The sequence below is a fragment of the Protopterus annectens genome, chromosome 4.part0 (assembly GCF_019279795.1).
Source record: "Protopterus annectens isolate FY-2018-M chromosome 4.part0, PAN1.0, whole genome shotgun sequence".
NCBI classification, from domain to species: domain Eukaryota; kingdom Metazoa; phylum Chordata; order Ceratodontiformes; family Protopteridae; genus Protopterus; species Protopterus annectens.
Window position 1 is genome coordinate 1,467,181,485 of NC_056733.1, and position 23,259 is coordinate 1,467,204,743.

Sequence of the window (23,259 nt, forward strand, 5' to 3'; positions counted from 1 at the left end):
CGCTTAGACGTCGGTCGGACTTTGCTGAGCAGATTTTCGGCTCCGATTTTGCCTACATTATGCCGTCGGATCCTCCGACTACGCAAATAACCAAAAAACGCAAAGAAAAGGACCGACACTCGCGGTCCGCGGTTTCGGCCGAAACCGCGGTTAAGCAAACCTCGAGTGTCTCGGTTTCGGCCGAAACCGAGCAAGCGGTTCTTTCTTCAGCTGATAACTTGCCTTCTACCGAGGCCTCTTCAAACCTGGTAGAAACGGCTTCTGAAATCCAACCTTCTGTTGCGGTTTCACAGGATTTATCAGACACCATTCCCCTGGATATCTCTACCCCTGCACGTGGAGCTGCTAGGCCTCCTCCAGCCATGTCTATTAAGGCCTTTGCCAGGGCTAAAGCAGCCAAAGCATCAAAATCTGTGCCTGCCAAGCCCCCCTCTCACAGGCCCAGCACCAGCTCCCATATGCTTTCTTTGGCTGAGGATCTTATCTCTTTAATCCGTGGAGCCCAGCCTCATCCAGACAGGGCCTCTCTCCCTCCTCCAGAAAAGAGGCCTAGAGCAGAGCCCCCTGAGCCAGTATCCACAGATGATTCCTCTGATGACTCAGAACATACAGACCCTCCTGAGGCTTCTTATTCTCCTTACGAAGACTCTGATGCTGAGGAGTCCATCCCTTCAGCCTCTCCTCCTGAGGAATTTTCCTTTGGGGAAACCTTGCATGCTATGAGGGAACAATTTCAGTGGCAGGGCCAAGATTTCTCAGACTCTAGAAAAAGGCTTAGGACCTTCCTACATTTGCCACAGCATAGGCCTTTAGCTATACCTCCAGTTCTCCCTGTTGTTGTTGATGCATTTAATGATGCCTGCACTGCTCCTGATTCTTTACCTCCGGCTCCTGCTAAGCCCGATAGGTAGTACAGGGTCCCGGACACTCATCACCACTTGTATAAGGCTCCTTTTGCGGATCCAGAGACTATCTCCCAGGGTCCTAAAGCTGTAGCAGCTACTTCTTCTAAAAACCCCCTCCCCTCTGAAAGGGAATCCAGGTCCTTAGAGAGATGGGGTAAAAAAGTTTACACCTCTGCTACTTTGTCAGCTAGAGCTTTGAACTGCCAATTTCATATGCTTCAATATCAAGAGTTTATGCTTGACCAGTTGACTAAAAAGCTGTCCTCTGAAGAATCTTTAGATAAAAAGTATGTTCAAGAAATGGTACATAACATACAGCAGGTTAGTAACCATTCTTTAAAATGTGGCTATGATGCACTGGAGGCTTCCTTTAGATCAGCCATGACTGGCACAGTTATCAGGAGGCATGCATGGTTGAAAGAACAGGCATTACCAGAACACGCCAAATCTAAGCTTTTGGATGCACCTATGGACAAGGTCAATTTATTTGGTTCCCCTGCACAGCAGGTACTAAAAAAGATGGAAGAGAAAGCAAAATCTGTGCAAACAGTGAAAGATTTCTTACAAGTTCAACCTCCAAGGTTTAGCAGGAACTGGCCCTCCAAGAATTGGTCCTTTCCGGACTCCTCTAAGGCACAAAGAGGCAGGAATAGGCGCTCTAGAGGCAGAAACCAATTCAGGGGTGCCTACAGGGGTCGCCAGTGGCAGGGTAACAACCGAGGCACGGATACAGCCACCACCACTACAACAACTCAATCACAGTGACTTGGCGGTGGCACCGCCTACCAGGGAACAACTAGAAGCACCCTTAGGCGGAAAGCTAACCTTATTTTCAAGAAACTGGCACTGCATTACAAGAGAAAAATGGATTTTGCAAACTATAGACCATGGTTACAGGTTCCATTTCCATACTCTACCAGGAAAGAGAGGAATGCCAAACCTTCCACCTACTCAAAGGACAGAAGCTCTAAAACAAATATCTCAATTATTAAGAATGAGAGCTGTGGAAAAGGTACCATCTATGGAGCAAGGGAAGGGATTTTACTCCAGACTCTTCCTGGTACCAAGAAAAGAAAACAAATGGAGGCCTATACTAGACCTGTCCGCTTTAAACACATTCCTCATTGTTCCAAAATTCAAAATGCTGACCTTACAGCAGCTTCTTCCCATGCTGGGCAAGGAGTCTTGGCTGGTAACTCTAGATCTCAAGGAGGCATACCTGCACGTCCCCATAAGACCAATTTGCAGAAGATACCTCAGATTTCTTGCAGGATCAGAGCATTATCAATTCTCAGCATTGCCCTTTGGCTTATCTACTGCGCCCAGAGTGTTCACGAAATGCCTGGCATCAGTAATCGCTCATTGCAGACTTCAGGGGATTCAAATCTATCCCTACCTGGACGACTGCCTGATACAAGCGGACAACAAAAACAAACTGACAGAAGACTTACAAAGAGTCATCTACCTGCTGCAAGCCCTGGGATATACAGTCAATACAAAAAAGTCAAGGCCGATTCCATCCCAAAGAATAGCTTTTCTGGGTGCAGAACTGGACACATCAAAACAAATGGCATTTCTAACTGCAGAAAAGAAAGAGCAACTACCTCTCTACTTCTTGGCTTTAACAAAGCAGAACCATCTAACTGCAAGAAAAGTGCTACAAGCTCTAGGCTTCATGGCACCCTGCATAATACTGGTCCCTCATGCCAGGCTGCATATGAGAAAGCTACAGTGGTACCTAAAGAATTTGTGGTCCCAGCACAAGCACAGCCTAGAAACCAAAATTCCAATGATCCCATGCCTGAAGCAAGAGTTCCTATGGTGGGCTCAGGCCTGCCAATCAAACACAGGATTGCCCTTCTACAAAAGTCAACCAAGACAAACCATCACGACAGATGCCTCAGACCTCGGTTGGGGGGCACACATGATGGACAAGTGCATTCAAGGCCTATGGACTCAAGACCAGCTGCATCTGCACATAAATCTAAAAGAAATGAAGGCAGTAAAATTGGCAATCCAGGCATTCAGACCTTTTCTCCAAGAAGGCCAGTTGATGATAAGGACAGACAACACCACAGTTATGTGGTACATCAACAAACAGGGAGGGGCACACTCATACCCTCTATGCCGGTTGGCACTGGACCTATGGGATGTGGCTCTGAGCTACAACATTCAGTTACAGGCAATTTATGTACCAGGGAAGGAGAACATTCTAGCAGACATATTAAGCAGAACTACAACAGATGCCCACGAATGGATACTGCATCCGGACATCTTCAAAACCATCACAAGAGAATGGGGATTACCACAAATAGACTTGTTTGCATCCTCATTCAATCACCAGTTGAAGAAATTCTGCACAAGGACTTACCACCCACTTGCTTGGAAGGTGGACTCCCTATCTTTCAGTTGGAAAAACCTGACAGCATACGCATTCCCACCACTTCCTTTGATGCACAAGGTGCTTCTGAAGATCAAAGAGGAGCGTCCGAGGATCATTCTGATAGCCCCAGACTGGCCAAGACAACATTGGTATCCACTGCTGAGGAGCATGTCCCGGGAACAAATATGGACACTGCCCCTGATCCCATTACTGCTAACACAGAACAAATACAACATCCTGCATCCAAACCTAAAAACTCTGCAGCTAACTGCCTGGAACATTACATAACAGCAATTAACCCAAATTTATCCCAAAGGGTTAAAGACATAATCATGGAGGCTCGTAGACCTTCAACAAGAAAGAATTACGCAGCAAAATGGAAAAGATATCTCATCTGGAGTACTGCAAAGGGGCAAGATGTGACACTGGTGAACATAGCCAACATCCTGGAGTACTTGGCGGAGCTCTTCCATACAGGCTTGTCCTACTCTTCCATCAAGATACATGCATCAGCTATTTCAGCAGAATACAGCTTGGATCCTCCTGTCTTCTCACATCCTCTGCTCAGACAGTTTCTCAGAGGAATTAAAAATGTAAAACCTCCCAGGAAACCACCATTACCAGCATGGGACTTGAACTTTGTGCTAGAAAAACTGACTCTTCCTCCTTTCGAACCAGCAGCAACAGCAGAATTACAATACTTATCCTGGAAGACTGCTTTCCTGCTGGCAATAACTTCAGCAAGAAGGGTCTCTGAACTACAGGCATTAATGGCAGTACAACCCTTCCTGATCTTCCATCAAGATAGAGTGTCCATGAGAACAAACCCTACGTTTATGCCTAAGGTGGTATCCAGAGTCTCTTTAAATCAGGCTATCCACCTTCCTACATTCTTCCCCAACCCACAGAACAGGGGAGAAAGGCTCTTACATACCTTGGATGTACACAGACAATTACGCTACTACCTGGACAGGACAAATACCGACCAGCTTCTGGTAGCATATGCAACAGGAAAGGAAGGAAAACCAATTTCTAAACAGACAATCTCCAAATGGATAGGAAATTGCATTAGATTTTGTTACTCCTACCATGGAAAGAAAACTCCAGAGAACATCAGGCCTCACTCCACAAGGGCTACTGCCACTACCACAGCTTTCTTACGAGGAGTGGCTACCAAGGACATTATAGAGGCTGCTACTTGGACCTCCGTGCATACATTTGCCAAGCATAACAACTTACCTCTATACTCTAGATCCCGTGCTGGTTTTGCCACTGCTGTTTTGCAAGGGATCCTAACTACACCATAATATCTTCTCATTTCCTCCTCCCCTAGTTTAGCTATGGTATTCTACCCATTTGTAAGGACTGCCGATGCATCCTTGAAGGACGTAGTACAGTTTTGTACCTACCATAAATGTAGATGTCTGAGAGGAATGCATCTGCAGTCAGGATTACCCACCCTCCTTCCCCTCTGAGGTACTCCTAAGGTATTTGCCAATCTTCAGCTAGCTTGGGGGGGATCTATTATGGTGTATTTGTTTGTATATATGTACATACATGCTTATTTTGTGTGTTTGCTCTCTACTATTTGGAAACTTTGACATTTATCCAAATTTAGCCATCCAAGAGGGCACCTGGCATCTGGGGCAAGAAACACTGAGGAAAATGGCGTTGGCTGATGCCTTTATACCCGAATAACTGCCGCAGTGACGTCGGGTGAAGTGTGACACCAGCCGAAGCCAGACCCAGACTTTGGAGTCCGGCCGACCGAAGGGCTGCCTGACGACAGGACAACCCATTTGTAAGGACTGCAGATGCATTCCTCTCGGACATCTACATTTATGGTAGGTACAAAACTGTACTTTCCAACTGTATCAGTTTTGTTAGAAATTCTGCCCCCTTGGTATGGATAGATGTTCATCGTGCATACAGCTGCAGTCATTACAGATGGGTTATCCTGCCGTCAGGCGGGTCCTCGGTCGGCCGAATTCCAAAGTCTAGGTCCGGCGTCGGTTGTAGTCGCTTCTTCCCTGACGTCCGTGCGGCAGGGGTATAAAAGAGGCAGCCGACGCCATTTTCTTCAGTCTTTCTTGCCGCGCGGTGCCCAATGCAGAAGCAGTTCGCAAGTGCCGGTCGGCCAGCTTCTGAGATTTACGAAAGAATTTCAGCTGAAGTCTTCTTTAAAGCTAAGTACCCCGTTGGGGAAACTTTTCTTGCCTCAGACCGATGTCAAACAAAGTTAATAATTGCATTTCTTGTGGGAAGCAAATACCGCATAAGGATTTCCACTCTTTCTGTATACCTTGCTTAGGGCCGGACCACGACGTCTCGGCCTGCCGTTTTTGTGCTAGGTTCAACAAGCGCACTATTAAGCGCCGGGCGGAGTTCGCCCTTCATTATTTTGGCAAAAAATGTAATTATATCATGTCGTCGGATACTCCAACACCAGTTTTAAGCAAAAGACGCAAAGACAAGGACCGACATACGAGGTCTGCACCGAGTACTGAGACCACGCTTAGGCCGACTACCGGTTCTCAGCGAGGTGCCTATGCAGCCCCTGACTACCGATGAATCTATTTTACCGGTGACTTCAGTACCCGAGGTCGCAGGCTCCTCTGTCTCCATTCCCACTGCAGATACCGACGCCACTCTTGGCGGGGAAACTGAAAATTTAGTCAGGCCTGCCATTTCTGAAGGCGCCTTCAGGCCTTCCACCTTCTCTATTAAATCCTTCACTAAATCTAAAGCTGCCATGAAAACTAAAAAACAGGGTCCTCAGACCTCCTCTCAAGGCCCCATGCCTAAAAAGCAGATGCTTAAAATGGCTGAGGATTTGATCACTCTCATCAGGGGTTCTCAACCCCCCTCTGACAAGGCCCAGATTGGAGGAAGACTACCCTTCCTCAGACCAGGCTTCTATTACCTCAGACCATTCTGAGGACCAGGATAATGCCTATTCCCCTTTCGAAGACTCTGATGCTGAGGAGTCTATTCCCTCGGTCTCCCCCCCTGAGGACTACTCGTTTGGGGAAACCCTGCATACATTGAGGGAACACTCCCACTGGGAAGGCCAAGATTACTCGGATTCCAAGAAAAGGCTCAGGGAATTTCTACTGCTCCCCCAGCATAGGCCCCTGGCTATCCCTCCTGTTTTAGATATTTTGGATGATGTGTACGCAGAGGCCAGCCTTAATCCAGATTCTTTACCTCCAGCCCCTGTTAAACCAGACAGGTATTACTGGGTTCCTGATTCTCACCAGTTCCTTTATAAAAGCCATACTGCAGACCCAGAAACAATTTCACAGGGTCCCAAGGGAATAAAGGCCTCTACTGCTAAAAACCCTTTACCTTCAGAGAGAGATAACATAGCATTAGAAAGGTGGGGGAAAAAGGTGTATACATCTGCCACTTTAACCATGAGGGCATTAAACTGTCAATTTCATATATTAAAGTACCAACAGATTTTGTTATCTCAGCTGAAAAGCAAAATGACACAAACAGAACAACCAGATTTGAAAGAGTTGCAGGATTTGTTGCATGGAGCAGAGCAAGTGGGTAAACATACCTTGCAGTGTGGTTTTGATGCTTTAGAGGCCTCATGTAGAGCTGCTGTCATGGGGTCTGTCATACGTAGACATGCTTGGCTGAAAGAGCAAACCTTACCAGATCATGTCAAAGCAAAGTTATTAGATGCACCACTTCAAAAAGATGTATTGCTTGGTGTTAAAGCTGAGGAGGTACTAAAGAAAATGGAGGAAAAAGCAAAATCTATGCAAACAGTGAAAGATTTCTTGCAGGTACAACCTCCACGCTTCAGCAGAAACTGGCCTTCAAAAAATTGGTCCTTTCCAGCCACGGACAGACCTCAAAGGGGCAGATACAGACGCCCAAGGGGTAGAGGACAACCTCAAGGATCTTACAGAGCTAGACAGTGGCAAGCACCAACCCCAAGAGGTGGAGAAGATGGATCACAGTCATTTAGAAAACAGACACAATGACTTCCCCCTATGCCTGCCAAACAAAGATTTAATGGCAGCACCTTTGGGTTGAAAACTGGCATTATTTTCAAAAAACTGGCACATTGTTACAAAAGACAAATGGATTCTGGACATTATAGACAGAGGCTACAGGTTCCACTTTCACACCCTTCCAAAAATGAGAGACTTGCCAAACCTGCCACAAAATCAAAGGGCAGAGGCACAAAGACAAATTTCTGCTCTCATGGATATGAAAGCGATTCATGAGGTACCTGCAAAAGAACAAGGTCAAGGTTTTTATTCCAGACTATTCCTGGTACCAAGGAAAGACAAAGATTGGAGACCCATCTTAGACCTATCCATCCTAAACACATATCTACAGGTGCCAAAATTCAAGATGCTCACATTACAGCAGCTTCTTCCCATGCTGGGCAAGGAGTCCTGGCTGGTAACATTGGACCTCAAGGAGGCATACCTGCATGTCCCTATCAGACAAGATTGCAGAAGATACCTCAGATTTCTTGCAGGTTCAACCCATTACCAATTCTCTGCATTGCCCTTTGGCTTATCTACTGCGCCCAGAGTGTTTACGAAATGCCTGGCATCAGTAATTGCCTTCTGCAGACAACAAGGAATACAAATCTACCCATATCTGGACGACTACCTGGTCCAAGCGGACAGCAAGGACATTCTATTGCAGCATCTGGCGTTTGTAATAAAACTGTTAAACTACCTGGGATACACAGTGAACCAAAAGAAATCAAAACTAATACCTTCTCAACAGATAATTTTCCTGGGTGCCAGCTTAAATACAACCACCCAGATGGCTTACCTCACGCCAGACAAACAAGGGCAACTGTCTCAATACTTCAACAAAATGGCAACTTTTACCAGACTAACTGCAAGGAAAGTCCTGCAGGCTCTGGGATTCATGGCATCTTGCATCCTACTAATACCATGTGCAAAGCTGCATATGAGGAAACTACAATGGTACCTAAAAAAGTTATGGTCTCAACACAGCCACAGCTTGGAAACAATTATACCACTCATTCCATGCCTTCAAAAGGAATTTTTGTGGTGGGGCTCAAGCATGCCAAAGAAACACAGGTCTCCCTTTCTGTGTACCTCAAGCAACTCAAATCATCACAACGGACGCTTCAGACTACGCCTGGGGAGCACACATGGCAGATCAGTGCATTCAGGGAAAATGGTCCCAAAAAGAGAAGCACCTACACATCAACCAAAAGGAGATGCTAGCCGTGCAAAATGCTCTTATGACCTTCAAAGACCTACTGCATCCAGGCCAGCTATTGATAAGGACAGACAACACCACAGTCATGTGGTACATAAACAAACAGGGGGGAACTCATTCATACCCCCTGTGCAGGCAAGCCATGACCCTAAGGAACACAGCACTGGAATTGCAAATTCAACTACAGGCACAATTCATGCCAGGGAAGGATAACACACTGGCGGACAACTTAAGCAGAAATATGACAGACCCACACGAATGGAAGTTGCATCCTCAAGTTTTCTCAAAGATAACTTGGGCATGGGGACAGCCAGACATAGATCTATTTGCTACCCACAGAAATTACCAGTTGGAAAAATTTGGTGCAAGGACCTATCATGCACAGGCCTGGAAAGTGGACGCACTCTTTCAATTGGACAATATTGACAGTCTATGCCTTCCCGCCTCTTCCTCTACTGACCAAAGTTCTATTAAAAGCCAGAGCAGAGAGGCCACAAATGATTCTCATTGCTCCAGACTGGCCACGACAACACTGGTATCCTCTCCTAAAGAGCCTGACACACTCCCCACCATGAATCCTACCTCTAGTCCCTCTTCTGTTGTCCCAGCACAACTACAAAACCCTTCACAGCCAGCTCAAAACCCTAAATCTAGCTGCATGGAGAATACCTTAATTTCCCAACAGACTGTCCTCTCCAAGGAGGTGCAGGATGTCATCTTGGAGGCCAGAAGACCCTCTACTAGAAAAGCCTACTCCGCCAAATGGAAACGATTTTGTTCCTGGAATCAAGAAAAGGGCCAGAATCCTTGGGTAATAAATATACCTCAAATTTTACAGTACCTAGCTGAGATGTTAAACAGTGGCCTTTCCTTCTCCTCAATCAAGATCCACGCTTCAGCCATTTCTGCACAATACAATACAGATCCTCCTTTATTCTCACATCCTCTATTAAGGCAGTTCCTCAGAGGGGCAAAAAATATAAAACCCCCACGGAAACCACCAGTCCCAGCTTGGGACCTCAACTTCGTATTGGAAAAGCTGACCCTGCCTCCCTTTGAGCTGACTTCTTTAGCAGAGCTACAATACTTGTCATGGAAAACAGCCTTCCTTCTGGCTACCTCAGCACGCAGGGTTTCGGAACTACAGGCCCTCATGGCTGTGCAACCCTTCATCATTTTCCATCAGGACAGAGTTTCCTTAAGAACCAACCCTACCTTCATGCCAAAGGTAGTATCCATCCTAGCTTTGAATCAGACTATTCATTTACCTACCTTTTATCCAAATCCACAGAACAAAGGGGAGAGACTACTACATTCCTTGGACATTCACAGACAACTTCGTTATTACTTGGACAGAACAAAGCCATTCAGGAAATCTGAGCAGCTCTTTGTGTCCTATGCTACAGGTGCTCAAGGAAAGGCCATTTCCAAGCAGACAATTTCAAAATGGATAGCCCACTGCATACGCTTTTGTTATTCATTCAATGGAAAATCTGTGCCTGTATACATCAGATCCCACTCCACCAGGGCTACAGCTACCTCTGCAGCTTTCCTCAGGGGGGTCCCTACCAAGGACATTTTGGAAGCAGCTACTTGGAGTTCAGTGCACACTTTCTCCAAGCACTACCACCTTCCACTATACTCAAAATCTAGAGCGGGCTTTGCCACAGCAGTCCTGCAGGGCATCCTCGCCCCTCCTAGTTCCACTTAGTGCCTACCACCCTTACTTAGCTTTGGGATTCTACCCATCTGTAATGACTGCAGCTGTATGCACGATGAACATAGTACAGTTTTGTACCTACCATAAATGTAGATGTTCGAGTGGTCATACAGCTGCAGTCCAGGTTACCCTCCCTCCATCCCCTCTTAGGACAGGCCTTATGACAAACACCTTTATCATACAACTTATTTGGGGTATTCTCTTATGGTGTATTTGCTTGCAACTACTGTTTTTGATTTATCTACATTGCATGTTTGCGTAATATTATGTTTTGCCTTCCTTCTGGGGACACCTGACATCTGGGGCAAGAAAAACTGAAGAAAATAGCGTTGGCTGCCTCTTTTATATCCCTGCAGCACTGACGTCAGGGAAGAAGCGACGACAACCGACGCCGGACCTAGACTTTGGAATTCGGCCGACCGAGGACCCGCCTGACGGCAGGAATAACCCATCTGTAATGACTGCAGCTGTATGAGCACTCTAACATCTCCATTTATGGTAGGTACAAAACTGTACTTTCTAGCCAAAATACTAAACAATAAACTATCATCTGAACCCCCGTGGGCTTCATGGAAATGGAATGCCACCGAGTTCTCCATCTTCCCATTTCAAATGTCATGCAGATGTTCCATAATACGTGTCTTAGCCATTCTTCTTGTTTGGCCTGTGTGCCATCTGGTAATAGTGCACCCACATCCAATGATATATATAATCCCACAGGATCTACAATTGAAACTATTCTTTGCATTGCATTCCTGACCATTAATGAATGTCCCAGTTAAGTTTTTAACCTTACTACATACCGTGCATTTGCCACAAGGGTAACAACCCAGATGACCAGCGTTACTTCTAAATTTCCTCGTATTCAAAAGCTCCTTTAAATTAAGAAATCTACTATATGAAAAGGTCACTCTGTCTGGGAACAACCCCACCAGAGCTGGATCCTCACACAGCAAGGGCCAAAATTTCTCCACTACTTGCCTTAAGACCTCCGAGAATGTGGGGAATATTTAGTGACAAAAAATATTCTGCCCTCCCCATCACTTTCACTAACTCGTCTATATCTTGTGGAAGAACTCCACCTCTCTTATTATGAAATGTGTGTTCCCTCTCCTCTAAGCCCCCCACCCTGTTCTCAGCTATATTCAGACAGTCATCTGCAGCATATCCCCTATTTAAAAGCTTCTCACGAACCTTTGAAAATTTTAGATTTACACAAGATTTATCAAAGAGCTTACCAAACACCCTCTTATATTCTCCATAGTGTAGAGAAGCCAACAAATGTGGGGGATGCATGCTGTCTGCTGCCAAAAAATTATTCACAGCAGTTTCCTTAGTAAATGGCCTATAATGTACCTCCTATCCCACAGAAATGAACAATTCCAAATCCAAAAACTGCATCCTTTCAAGATCAGTTTTGTAAGTGAAACGTAAACCAAAATTATTCTTATTCAAATCTTCCATGAAATTGTGAAAAGTCCCCATCTCACCTTTACAAATAAAAATCAAATCATCAATGTATCTTTTATATGCAACAACATGATGCACAAAAAATTCAGTGTTGTAAATATATACATTTTCAAAATAGTTCATAAAAATAATGGCATATATGGGGGCAAAGGGAAGCCCCCATTGCCATAACTTCTTTCTGTATGAAAAACTGTTTGTCAAACTTAAAACAATTATGTGCAGGAGAAAACTCTTAATAGTTGTAACAAGATCTAGGGCCCTCACCCATCATTCTCCCTACTGCTTCCAAACCCCAGGAGTTCTGCAGGGTTTATATTATATCATTGAACACTTAAAAAAGCGAACGCTGATTGATCGACCTAATTTAAGCGAAAGCTTACAATCTCGAACCGTCAGATCAGCGATTGTTTTCTCATGGAAAAAAAAATCGCTGATCCAAAACACATACACAAAACACAAGCACACCAAACAAACAGAAGTCCACACACACGCCTAAAATCTGATACACACACACACCTAAAATCTGATACCTAACCCTACACTAAACTATGCACACACCACTAACTACCCACTTAGCTTAACCCAAACCCTAACCCTAAGGTCCATCACTATCGTACACTCACCTCACTCGCTCCCTAACCCTAACTCACTTAAATCCGCCATAACCCTCATGTCCACTCAATCGCACACACACCTAACCCGAGCCCTAACCCTAACTCACCTAAATCACCCTAACACTCACATCCACACAATCGCACACTTTCCTGAATCCGACCGGTAACTTTCCACCATAACTGAGTTCACAACAAGCCAAGCCAAGCAAAAGTAACCAGTAGACCCAGAAGAGGCAACGTTTCCAAAAAAAAGTTGTTGTAGTTCAAACGTTAGAGTTAATGAAACACTGTAATTGCAGTGTTTCATTAACTCTAACGTTTGAACTACAACAACTTTTTTTTGGAAACGTTGCCTCTTCTGGGTCTACTGGTTACTTTTGCTTAACTTTCCACCATAACACTGAAAATACCGAAGCAACAGAAACGGACAACCAAATTCTTTCCCTAGGAAAAAAATTGAGTTTCTGCTGCTTCGATATTTTGCAGTTTCGCGAAAATAAGTTTGATCAATCAGCGTTCGCTTTTTTAAGCGTTCAAGGATATAATATAGACCTGTTCTGCATACTAGTGTAAAGGGAGCTGACATCCACACTAGCCCAAAATAAATGGTCATCCCACTTCATTCCCCCCACCATATCACAAAATTCCTTGCCAGTTTTTGATGTGTGACATGACCCTGGGTAAACACTTTTCAAGATAGTAATCCAAGAATATGCCCATGTTCTGCAAATATGAACCTTTACCTGAAACTATGGGTCTTCCTGGGGGTTATACAAACTTTTGTGAATCTTGGGAATGATGAAAAAGACTGCATCCCTGGGGTTTTTTATATGCATTTTTTTTTTTAACATCACTAGTGGAAAAAAGCCCAACCATTCCCCTCTTTGCAATAGTTCCAACAATTCAGAGTTGAATACAGAAACTGGATTAATGTGTACTTTACTATACACTGAAGAATCATCTAATAATTCCTTAGCCATGTTGGTTTATCTAGCCCTAGAAATAATGACCCAATTGCCCCCCTTGTCAGCTTGAGTGTAGACATAATTGTGGTTGCTTGCCTGTAACTTCTGCAAAGCCAACCACTCACTTTTATTCAAATTGTATTTTCTCTTGACTTTTCTAAACTTGTTGCACTCTATTTCTATTTGCCTACATACAATGTTTTCAAACTGTCAGATAATGAATTTTTAGGAGGTACAAAATTACATGAGGGACCACGGGAACACCCAACTTCCCATATCCTGTAAAAAAAACTGAAAGCGTTCCCATTCCCCTCAACACATTTGCATCATGTATATCCACAAATGTATTTTCATGCAATGACAAATTCAATAAAGAATCATTTGAATCAATGCTGCAGTCCAAATTGTCACTTGTAACATTTGCAGTATGTGCACTAGATGAACGACTTTGGAAAAAGACTTTAAATAAAATTTCCTACAAAAGCGGCCCACCTCAAACAGGAAGTCTGCCAAACCCAAATAATATGCAGGAACAAATTTAGTGCCTTTCATGAATTATGTGACAACCTTTCTATCAATCTCAAAGTCCGACAAATTAACAATTTTCAACTCTGAAATATTGTCCTGGATACCCAACTGTAATGAGTGCCTGCTTGGTAAAAGTCCTGCACAGTTCGCATTGTCTTGGAGATGACTAATTATTTTTCCTTTTCTGCCCACCCCCACCATTGTTGTTGGGCTGCCATCTTCTGCTCCTTCCCCTGGACTGCTGTGCGCTTCCACTCTGCCCTTGCAAGCTTTCTCCTTTAGAGCTAAGTTCCTCAAATGAAACGCTGTTCTTGCTACCAGATGCGACAGAAGAGAGGGAAGAATCTTGCAAGGTTTGAGCACCCCTCAAGTGCTATTGGCTCTACTTCTGGGTTTAGGCAAGTCAGCACCTGATGCCCCTGTCCAGCAGGGACATGGGTGGAATCCCAGGGGTGTATTTTCTGTTTCCCATCCAGTTATCCAGGTTGCGCTTAAAAAGGGGTAAAGAGTTGCTCTGCTTGATGTGGAGAGAAAGTCTATTCCACAGATGGAGGAGTCTCTGGGATACAAATGTGTCCTCCAACAAGTCCTGTTGATGTCACACATCAGGTTGAGTCCGCGCGTGCGAGTTACTTGCGTGGAGCTTGACTTTCAGCAGTCTTTTCAGGGTGGGTATCCATGCTCGCCTTGTATGTCTGACAGAGGTCACCTCTGAGGAGTCTGTATGAAACTGATTAGAGGGATAGGGCTTTTAGCCCATCTGTGTATGGTAGTTTGAGGCCCTGGATTCTCCTGGTGAGGAACCTCTGTGATCTCTCCAGCTGCTGCATGTGCTTTGCGAGGTACATGCCGAAGGAGGCATTATACTCATTGTACTCAATAAATGGCTAAGGGAAGAATACAGGGATGTTACGATCTCCTTGTCCCTGAATGAGATACCCGTACTTATGAGGTGGGGCATGTAGAAGGCTGTCTGTGCAATGGCAGCAACATGGTGGTTAAAAGTCAGGTTGCTATCAGCCTGGGTGCCCAAATCCCTCATGACTGATTGTGTGCTTAGGATGTTGTTTTTTATATGATAATTTGTAGGGATGTCACACTCCCCAAAGGGGATGATGGTGCATTTCTTGGTATTAAGCTTGAGGCCATGTTTGGCACCAGTCATTTGTCTGAGCAAGACCCTCTTGGAGAATGTCCATATCATTAGAGGAATTGATGACAGCACTCTGCTTGCAGTCATCTGCAAACTTGGTCAGCCATAGCCCACTGGTTTTGGCTTGCACCTCAGAAAAGAATATCCCAAGACCGAACCCTGTGGTACTCCGCTCGTTACGGGTCTACTGCTTGAGGTGGCTTCCCCTATTTTGACTAGGTGGGTTCTATCAGTGAACTAGTTTGCTACCCATCTGGTAACAAATGGATTGATGCCTAGTTGAGAGCGTTTATTATGCCCGAGTGGGGAATAGTGTCAAAGGCTTTGACCAGGTCAAGGTAGGTGGTGTGTACCGTCTTCCCTTTGTCCATGGCTTTGGTGACTTGTCTCAAAGAATTCAACCAAATTTAACAGACATGCCCTCCCCTTGATGAAGCCAAACTGTGTGGGATCATGTGTTTGGAGGTTGCCAATGTCCTTGTTAATGAGGTCCATGATGATCTGTTCCATGACTTTGCAGATCAGGCTAGTTAGGTTGATGGGTCTATAATTTCCTGGATTTGTGGATGCTCCACCTTTGTGCAAAGGTATGACCGTGGGTGTTCTCCACTCAGCTGTGATGAAGCCATTACTCAGGCTTTGGTTGAATAGTTACCTAATGATGATGCAAGTTCCTGCCTGAGTTCATGTAGCAGGCAGCCTGGGATGTTATCTGGTCCCATGGAGGCTGTATTTTTTGTCTTTGAGAGACCAGTGATGATCTGTTCCCTAGATATAAGGGAAAGAAGGCAGGTACTAGGGATGTCCTGATTTACTGATGGGGGAGACAGAGGGGTGAAGTTTTCGCTGAATCTGTCAGCCAGCAAGTTTGCTATATCTATAGCATTTGTATATGTGGTGTCCTTGACCACCAGTTCTGAACAGATCTGGGTGCTTCCTTTGAGGTTGCGGACATATGTGAAGAAGGCCTTATGAAGATCTCTAGTAGATGTGGCCAGTTTAAACTCGAAGTTTGTGTAAGAGGATTTCACTAGTGCTCTTATTTGCTTATTCAGGCTGAGGAGACATTGCTTCCAATTGGGCACCTGCTCCTTCTTGGTATTTGACAGCAATGTTTTCCATTTGTTATAGAGTTTTATTGCAGATGTCCACCAGACAAATTTACTCTTCCTTGTGGTGGATGATTTAGTCCTGTTGGGTATTTCTGATTCCATGCATCTATATAAATGCTCGTGTAATGCTTTGGTGTAGTTTTGGATATTGGTGTCACTTCCTACAGAGGGGGAGGGGCTGTGAAGCTGTTTATACCATCCCTCTGGAGGCTGTAATCAGCTTTGGAGAAGTTTTTATGTCTGACCCTAGCTAGAGGGGGGTTGGGGGAGATAGTGGCTTCGAAAGTGACCGCTTTATGGTCTGATCTTACCAGGGAGGATGATACTATAGGGATGCTGCAGTGGTTACTCTTGTTGGTTAATACCAAATTCAAGATATTATCACCTCTTGTGCGGGTATCGACTAGCTGTTCTAAGGTGTTTGCATTTTCAAAATTGAGGAATCGCTGGACATTTGTGTTCTGGCAGGAGTAGTTCTTCCAGTCTGGGTAGTTAGTCACCCAGGATCAGGGTAAAGGGTTGATCATGATAGATTCAAACAGGTCCAAATAGACAGATTGGGAATCTTGAGTCAGATTTGGGGGCCGGTAGCTAGCTGTGATTTGAATAGGGGATGTTCTTCGTGTTTCACTGTTGCAGTCGTCACACTTGGGTTATCTGCCTGCAGGTAGCCCTCAGTCGGCCTGAATACCAGAGACTTAGTATTTCCGCATTGGTTGCTGTCACTCCAGGTCTGACGTCAGGTAGTCAAGGCTATAAAAACAGGCAGCCGACACCATTACATCAGTCTTTCTTGAAGAGGAGCCCGAAGCAGTTTGCACGAGTGCCAGTTGGCCGCTACCTGAGTTTTCATTATCGAATTGAATTATCCTGAAGTCTTCTAAAGCTAAGTACCCCTTTGGGGATCCTTTTTTCTTGCTCTAACCAATGTCAGAAAAAGTTAACAATTGTCGTGCCAGTGGAAAGCAAATACCACATCGAGATTTTCATTCTTACTGTGTCACCTGTTTAGGCCCAGACTACGACATTCCTCGCTGTCTGTTTTGTGCCTTGTTCAACGCCCGAACTATTCGTCGTCTGGCCCTTATTGTCACCAAATACTTTCGTTCTCGTTCTCCGTATTCCGAGATGGCTTCGGTAAGCCATGTGACTACCAATATTCTGAAAAAACGTAAGGATAAAGACAGACCTCACAGGTCGAAAACTGCTGACAATGCTTCCGTTAAGCTAGTCGCCAGTTTGCCGGTACTCAGGCGCTTTCACAGCCCCTGATTCCCGCTTCAGTGGCTTTGCAGGCCTCTACCAAGACCCGTTTGGAGACTGGTATGCCGCAGCGAGACTCTTCTTTGACTGAACCTGCAGATGTCTCTACCTTGGATGGGTCCGGAGCCGCTGAGCAGGCACCGGCTTCTGAGGAAGTTCTTTGCATTACCGATGTTCGACACAAACAGACGACTTCTTTCGCATCTTCTGTTCTGTCTAAGTCTACCGAGTTTCTAAAGCCAACAGTATGGGCTATGCCTAAATAAACGACCCAAACTCATGCACCTGCTTCCTTGACACAACATCAAATGCTTAAAATGGCAGAAGGCCTTATTATGTTGATTAGGGGAAGTCAGCCTTCCCCTGCTAAGAGAAAGAGACCTGTCCCCAGCAGCTTTAACTGACCAAGAGTCTGACCACTCTTAGGTATCTTATTATGAAGACATGCCTTTATCTGCTTATGAGAATTTATAGACTTGACACAACATAGGCCTTTAGCAGTACCCCCAGTCCTAGATGTTGTGAATGATGTCTTTATGGAATTCAGTTTAACTCCTGATAATTTACTCCCTGCTCCTAGGAAACCAGACAGGTACTACAGAGTACCTGATTCTCACAAATTCCTTTTCAAAAGTCATATTGCTGATCCAGAGGTCATCTTCCAGGGGCCTAAAAGTATGAAAGCAACTACAGCTAAGAATCCCACCCCTACAGGCAGGGACTCCAGAGTTTTAGATAGATGGGGTAAGAAAGTATACACCTTTGCAGCTCTCGCCATTAGGGCTTTGAATTGCCAGTTTCACGTGCTGAAGTACCAACAACATATTATGGAACTTAAGCAAAAAATAGCTACCTTTACGAACTGTGCAGAAAATAAAAAATTACAAGAGCTTATGCATTCTGCAAGCTAAGTCAGCAAGCATACATTGCATTGTGGCTTTGACTCCCTAGAAGCATCTTGCAGGACAGCAGTCGCTGGTTTTGTACTGAGAAGGCTTGCTTAGCTTAAGGAGCAAACCTTGCCAGACCATGTCAAATCAAAATTACTAGACGCTCCTTTGAATAAGGACAATCTGTTTGGCACCAAAGAAGAAGAGGTTCTTAAAAAGTTGGAAGAAAAAGCTAAATCTATGCAGACAGTCAAAGATTTCTTGCAAGTACAGCCTACTAGATTCAGTAGGCATTGCCCCTCGAAACATTGGTCCTTTCCAGCCCCCTCAAGGCCATCTCAAACTAGACCCAGAGGATACCGACCCCCCCCCCCCAGACTACAGTCTCTGGGTATGCAGAGATCTAAGCAATGGAGTGCCTCCACTTCAAAACAGGGAGTGCTGAGCCACCCCCTTACGGGAATAATTCCCAATGACTTCCCAACTCCTGTCCCCACCTCTGCCCAACTGCTTGTGCCCCTAGGAGGAAAACTTGCCCATCATGCAAAAAACTGGATATCCATCACCAATGACCGATGGGTCCTCAACATTATATCCCAGGGGTACAAATTTTACTTCCACTCACTACCATCCCCAAAAGGGTTCCCAGATCTTCCTCCAAACCACTGGGCAGAGGTACAAAACCAAGTTCAATCCCTGCTCTCTATAAGGGAAATTCAACCTGTTCCTGCAGAACAGATAGGTCAAGGGTTCTATTCCAAACTTTTCCTGGTACCCAGAAAAGAGGGCACTTGACGCCCAATCCTAGATCTTTCCATCCTATATACCTTTCTGGTGGTACCAAAATTCAAAATGCTGACCCTGCAGCAGCTTCTTCCTGTGCTGGCCAAAGATGTCTGGTTAGTTACCCTAGACTTTAAAGAAGCCTATCTGCACATCCCTATAAGGGACTCGTGCAGGAAATATCTATGCTTCAGGGCAGGATCTATGCATTATCAGTTCTCTGCACTTCCCTTTGGCTTGTCCACTGCTCCCAGAGTATTCACAAAATGCATGGCTCCAGCAATTGCCTACTGCAGACAGAAAAAAATTTAAATTTACTCATACTTGGACGACTGCCTGATCCAGGCAGCCAGCCAGGAAATGCTGTTGCATCACCTGACATTTGTAAGAAACCTTCTAACTTCCCTGGGGTACACCATCAACGAAAAGAAATCAAAATTAGTCCCCAATCAAAAGATTGTATTCCTGGGAACAAGCTTGGACACGGCATCCCAGATGGCATTCCTTACACCAGAAAAACAAGTCTGTCTGACAGACTGCTTTAGTCAAATGGCCACCAGAACCCAGCTATCGTAAGGAAAATCATGCAGGCCCTAGGGTTCATGGCCTCATTCATCCTGTTAATTCCATATGCCAGAAAGCATATGAGGAAACTTCAGTGATACTTAAAAAGTCTTTGGTGCCAACATTCTCAGGACCTGGAAACCGTCATTCCTTTCATACCTTGTCTAAGGACAGAGTTTCTTTGGTGGGCAGTAACATGCAACCACAACAAGGGGCTATCCTTTACTTAACCCCACGCCACCCAGACCCTAACCACAGACTCATCAGATTATGCCTGGGGGGGCACACCTGGACAAGTGCATTCAGGGCCACTGGAGCCCAAGTTAAATTCATCTGCACATAAACCAAAAAGAGATGCTACCTGTGCAGCATGCTCTAACAGCTTTCAGATCCCTACTCTCACCAGGACCTCTGCTAATAAAAACAGACACCACCACAGTTATGTGGTACATCAACAAGCAGGGGGGAACCCACACTTACCCACTCTGCAGGCTAACCATGGCCCTGTGGAACATAGCCTTGGACATGCAGGTCCATCTGCAAGCTCAATTCCTGCCAGGCAAACAAAACACACTGGCAGACTTAAGCAGAAGTCTCCTAGACCCACACGAGTGGCAACTAGAGCCCAGAACCTTCAGGCTTCTGATTCAGAAATGGGGGAGCCCAGAGGTGGATCTCTTTGCCTCCCACTGCAATCACCAGTTCAGCAAATTCTGCACCAGGACACCTCACAGCAGGGCCTGGAAGGTGGATGCCCTATCCTTCCAGTGGGTAAACCTCTCAATCTGTGCATTTCCCCCTCTGCCCCTTCTCTCAAGAATGTTGCTCAAGATAAGACAGGACAGACCAAGGACGATTCTGATTGCCCCGGACTGGCCACGCCAGCACTGGTACCCACTCTTGCGCAGCCTGTCACCAGTGCCACCCTGGCATCTACCCCAGAGCCCCACCCTGCTCAAACAGGGGGGGGGGGGCAGATCTTGCATCCACAACTGCAAACCCTAAATATTGCAGTGTGGCTTATTCCTTGAATTCTCCCTCTGTGACCAGCCTAAGCAAGTAGGTACTGGATGTCATTCTTGAAGCCAGAAGACCCAGTACAAGGAAATCCTATGCTGATAAGTGGAAAAGGTATTGCTCCTGGATTCAGTCTAAAGGAGAGGACACAATTGTGCCTTCCCTACCTCTAATCCTGGATTACTTAGCAGATTTACTCCATAGAGGCCTATCCTTTTCCTCCATTAAGATCTATGCCTCTACCATCTTGTCTCATTACAACTGTGAGCCACTCCTATTCTCTCACCCTCTCATCAAACAGTTCCTGAGAGGGGAAAACAACTTAAGGCCACCAAGAAGAGCACCCACTCCTGCTTGGGACCTTAATTTTGTACTGGAAAAGCTCACACTGCCCCCTTTTGAGCCTGCAGTGTCAGCAGACTTAAAATTCCTCTCTCGGAAAACAGCATTGCTCCTGGCCATCATTTCAGCGAGAAGACTGTCTGAGCTACAAGCACTTATGGCCATGGAACCCTTCATTTTTTATTCTGACAGGGTCTCCCTCAGGACTAATCCTTCCTTTATGCCCAAAGTGGTGTCCAGTGTGGCTCTCAACCAATCTGTCCATTTGACAACCTTCTTTCCTAATCCTCAAAATAAAGGGGAAAGGATGCTGCACTCCTTGGACGTGCACAGAGAGCTCAGATTCTACCTGGATAAGACTAAGCCCTTCAGGAAATCAGATCAGTTACTAATCAGTTTTGCACCAGGGGCAGAGGGCAAGGCCCTTTTAACCCAGACAGTTTCCAAATGGATAGCACACTGTATCCATTTCTGCTACAAACACCATGGGAAACCAACCCCTCAATTGGTCAGGACACATTCCACTAGGGTAACGTCTACCTCTACAGTATTCCTCTGGGGGTCCCTACCAGGGACATTCTGGAGGCTGCTACCTGGAGTTCTGTACACACATTCACCTAGCATTACCACTTGCCCATATTTTCCAAATCCAGGGTGGGTTTTGCAACAGTAGTCCTGCAGGGCATACTAGCCATCCCAAACACTTCTTGACTGCCTCCACCATTTCTACAACTTTGGGAATCAACCCGTGTGTGATGACTGCAACAGTGAAACACGAAGAACATAGTACAGTTGTGTGCACTTACCATAAATGTAGATGTTCGAGTGTATTCATTGTTGCAGTTCTTGTTTCCCTCCCTCCAGCCCCTTTCTCTCTCTTTCCTCTGTGTCTACTACTCACCCCTTGCAGGGGTATTGGTATTTCTATTTACTTTTTACTGGGGGAGACTTTTCCACCATAGTTAGCTCCCTGTTGGGGGGGCTCCTGACATTTGGGGCAAGAAAAACTGATGTAATGGCGTCGCCTGCCTGTTTTTATACCCCTGACATCAGACCTGGAGCAGCAGTAACTGATGCAGAAATACTAAGTCTCTGGTATTCGGACCGACTGAGGGCTACCTGCAGGCAGATAACCCAAGTGTGATGACTGCAACAGTGAATACACTCAAACATCTACATTTATGGTAAGTGTACGCAACTGTACTTTTTTCAGTGGTTAGCTCCACCTGGAATGTTTGCTGTGTGTCATACTGTTTGACCAGCCTGGAGGTGTGTATGTCTTTAATGTATATTGAAACTCCACCACCTTTGGCTCTACTGCCCACAGTTTGGCATTTGAATGTTTGATAGGATGAGTAACCAGGTAAGGCTGGGGTACTTTCCGCAGCTTTGAACCAGGTTTCTATGATTGCACAGATGTCAGCATTTTCCAGGGTTAAGCATGCTTGCAATGAGTGCAGTTTCATGTTTAGACTTCTAGCATTCAGCAGCAAGACCTTTAATTTGTGTTTTGTTGAAATTTTTATGTTGGTAGTTTTAACCTCATCACTTTCCTTAAAAAAAGGCACTATGGCGGAGGCAGGACCCTTTGCCAGAAGCCTGAGGTGAGAGAGATGCAGGTAATTTCTGGCAAAGCATTGTGGTCTGTCGATCATATCATCTTCCTGGCTGTCAGGTACTGGATCCCCCTGGAAACTAAGCCAGTTGTTAAAGTCAATCGTTTTCTGTTTGTATTGAGGCATCATTGTGGGTTACTGCAAAATGCTGCTTAAGGCTAGGGGCATACCTGCCCTGGGACACACAGTCAGCGAGATCAAGCACGTCTCTCTTCATGTAGTCCAGGGAGATGCATCTCAAATCATTCACGCCAACATGGACTGTTGTGACAGAGTCATAACAATAGTTGTTGTTGAGAGACTTGGGTGCGTATGTGATGTGGCGGATTCTGGCACCTGACAGACAACTAACATGACTTTCTCCTCTCACCGGGCTGTCGCAATGTAGTCTACTATGACTAATATGCTGGGTTTATGGTGAAGCCTTGGTTGCTGTGAGACACAAGTGTCTGGACTATGCGTGGTATGTGGTGTGGTGATCGCGTGTGATTTTGCCTCTGGTGTCTACTTTGTTTGGGTATATTTGGGTATATTTATGTTGAGGACCTTCGCATATGTGGGTGTGTTTTGTGTAGGTGAGGGTGGTGTTTGAGGTGTAGTGATTGTGTTGACAGCCTTTTCGGTGCTAGGTATACAGGCTTGAGAGGGAGAGAATATGGACTCTAGCTTTCTAATGTAATTGCATCTCTTACAAATTGTGTTCCT

General features: G+C 45.3%; 1 protein-coding gene across 1 annotated transcript in view; it reads left to right on the top strand.

Moving 5' to 3' along the window:
* FAM193B (family with sequence similarity 193 member B) overlaps positions 1 to 23,259 on the top strand; it is a 1,359,441-nt gene that overhangs the window by 357,416 nt on the left and 978,766 nt on the right. The window lies entirely within an intron of this gene.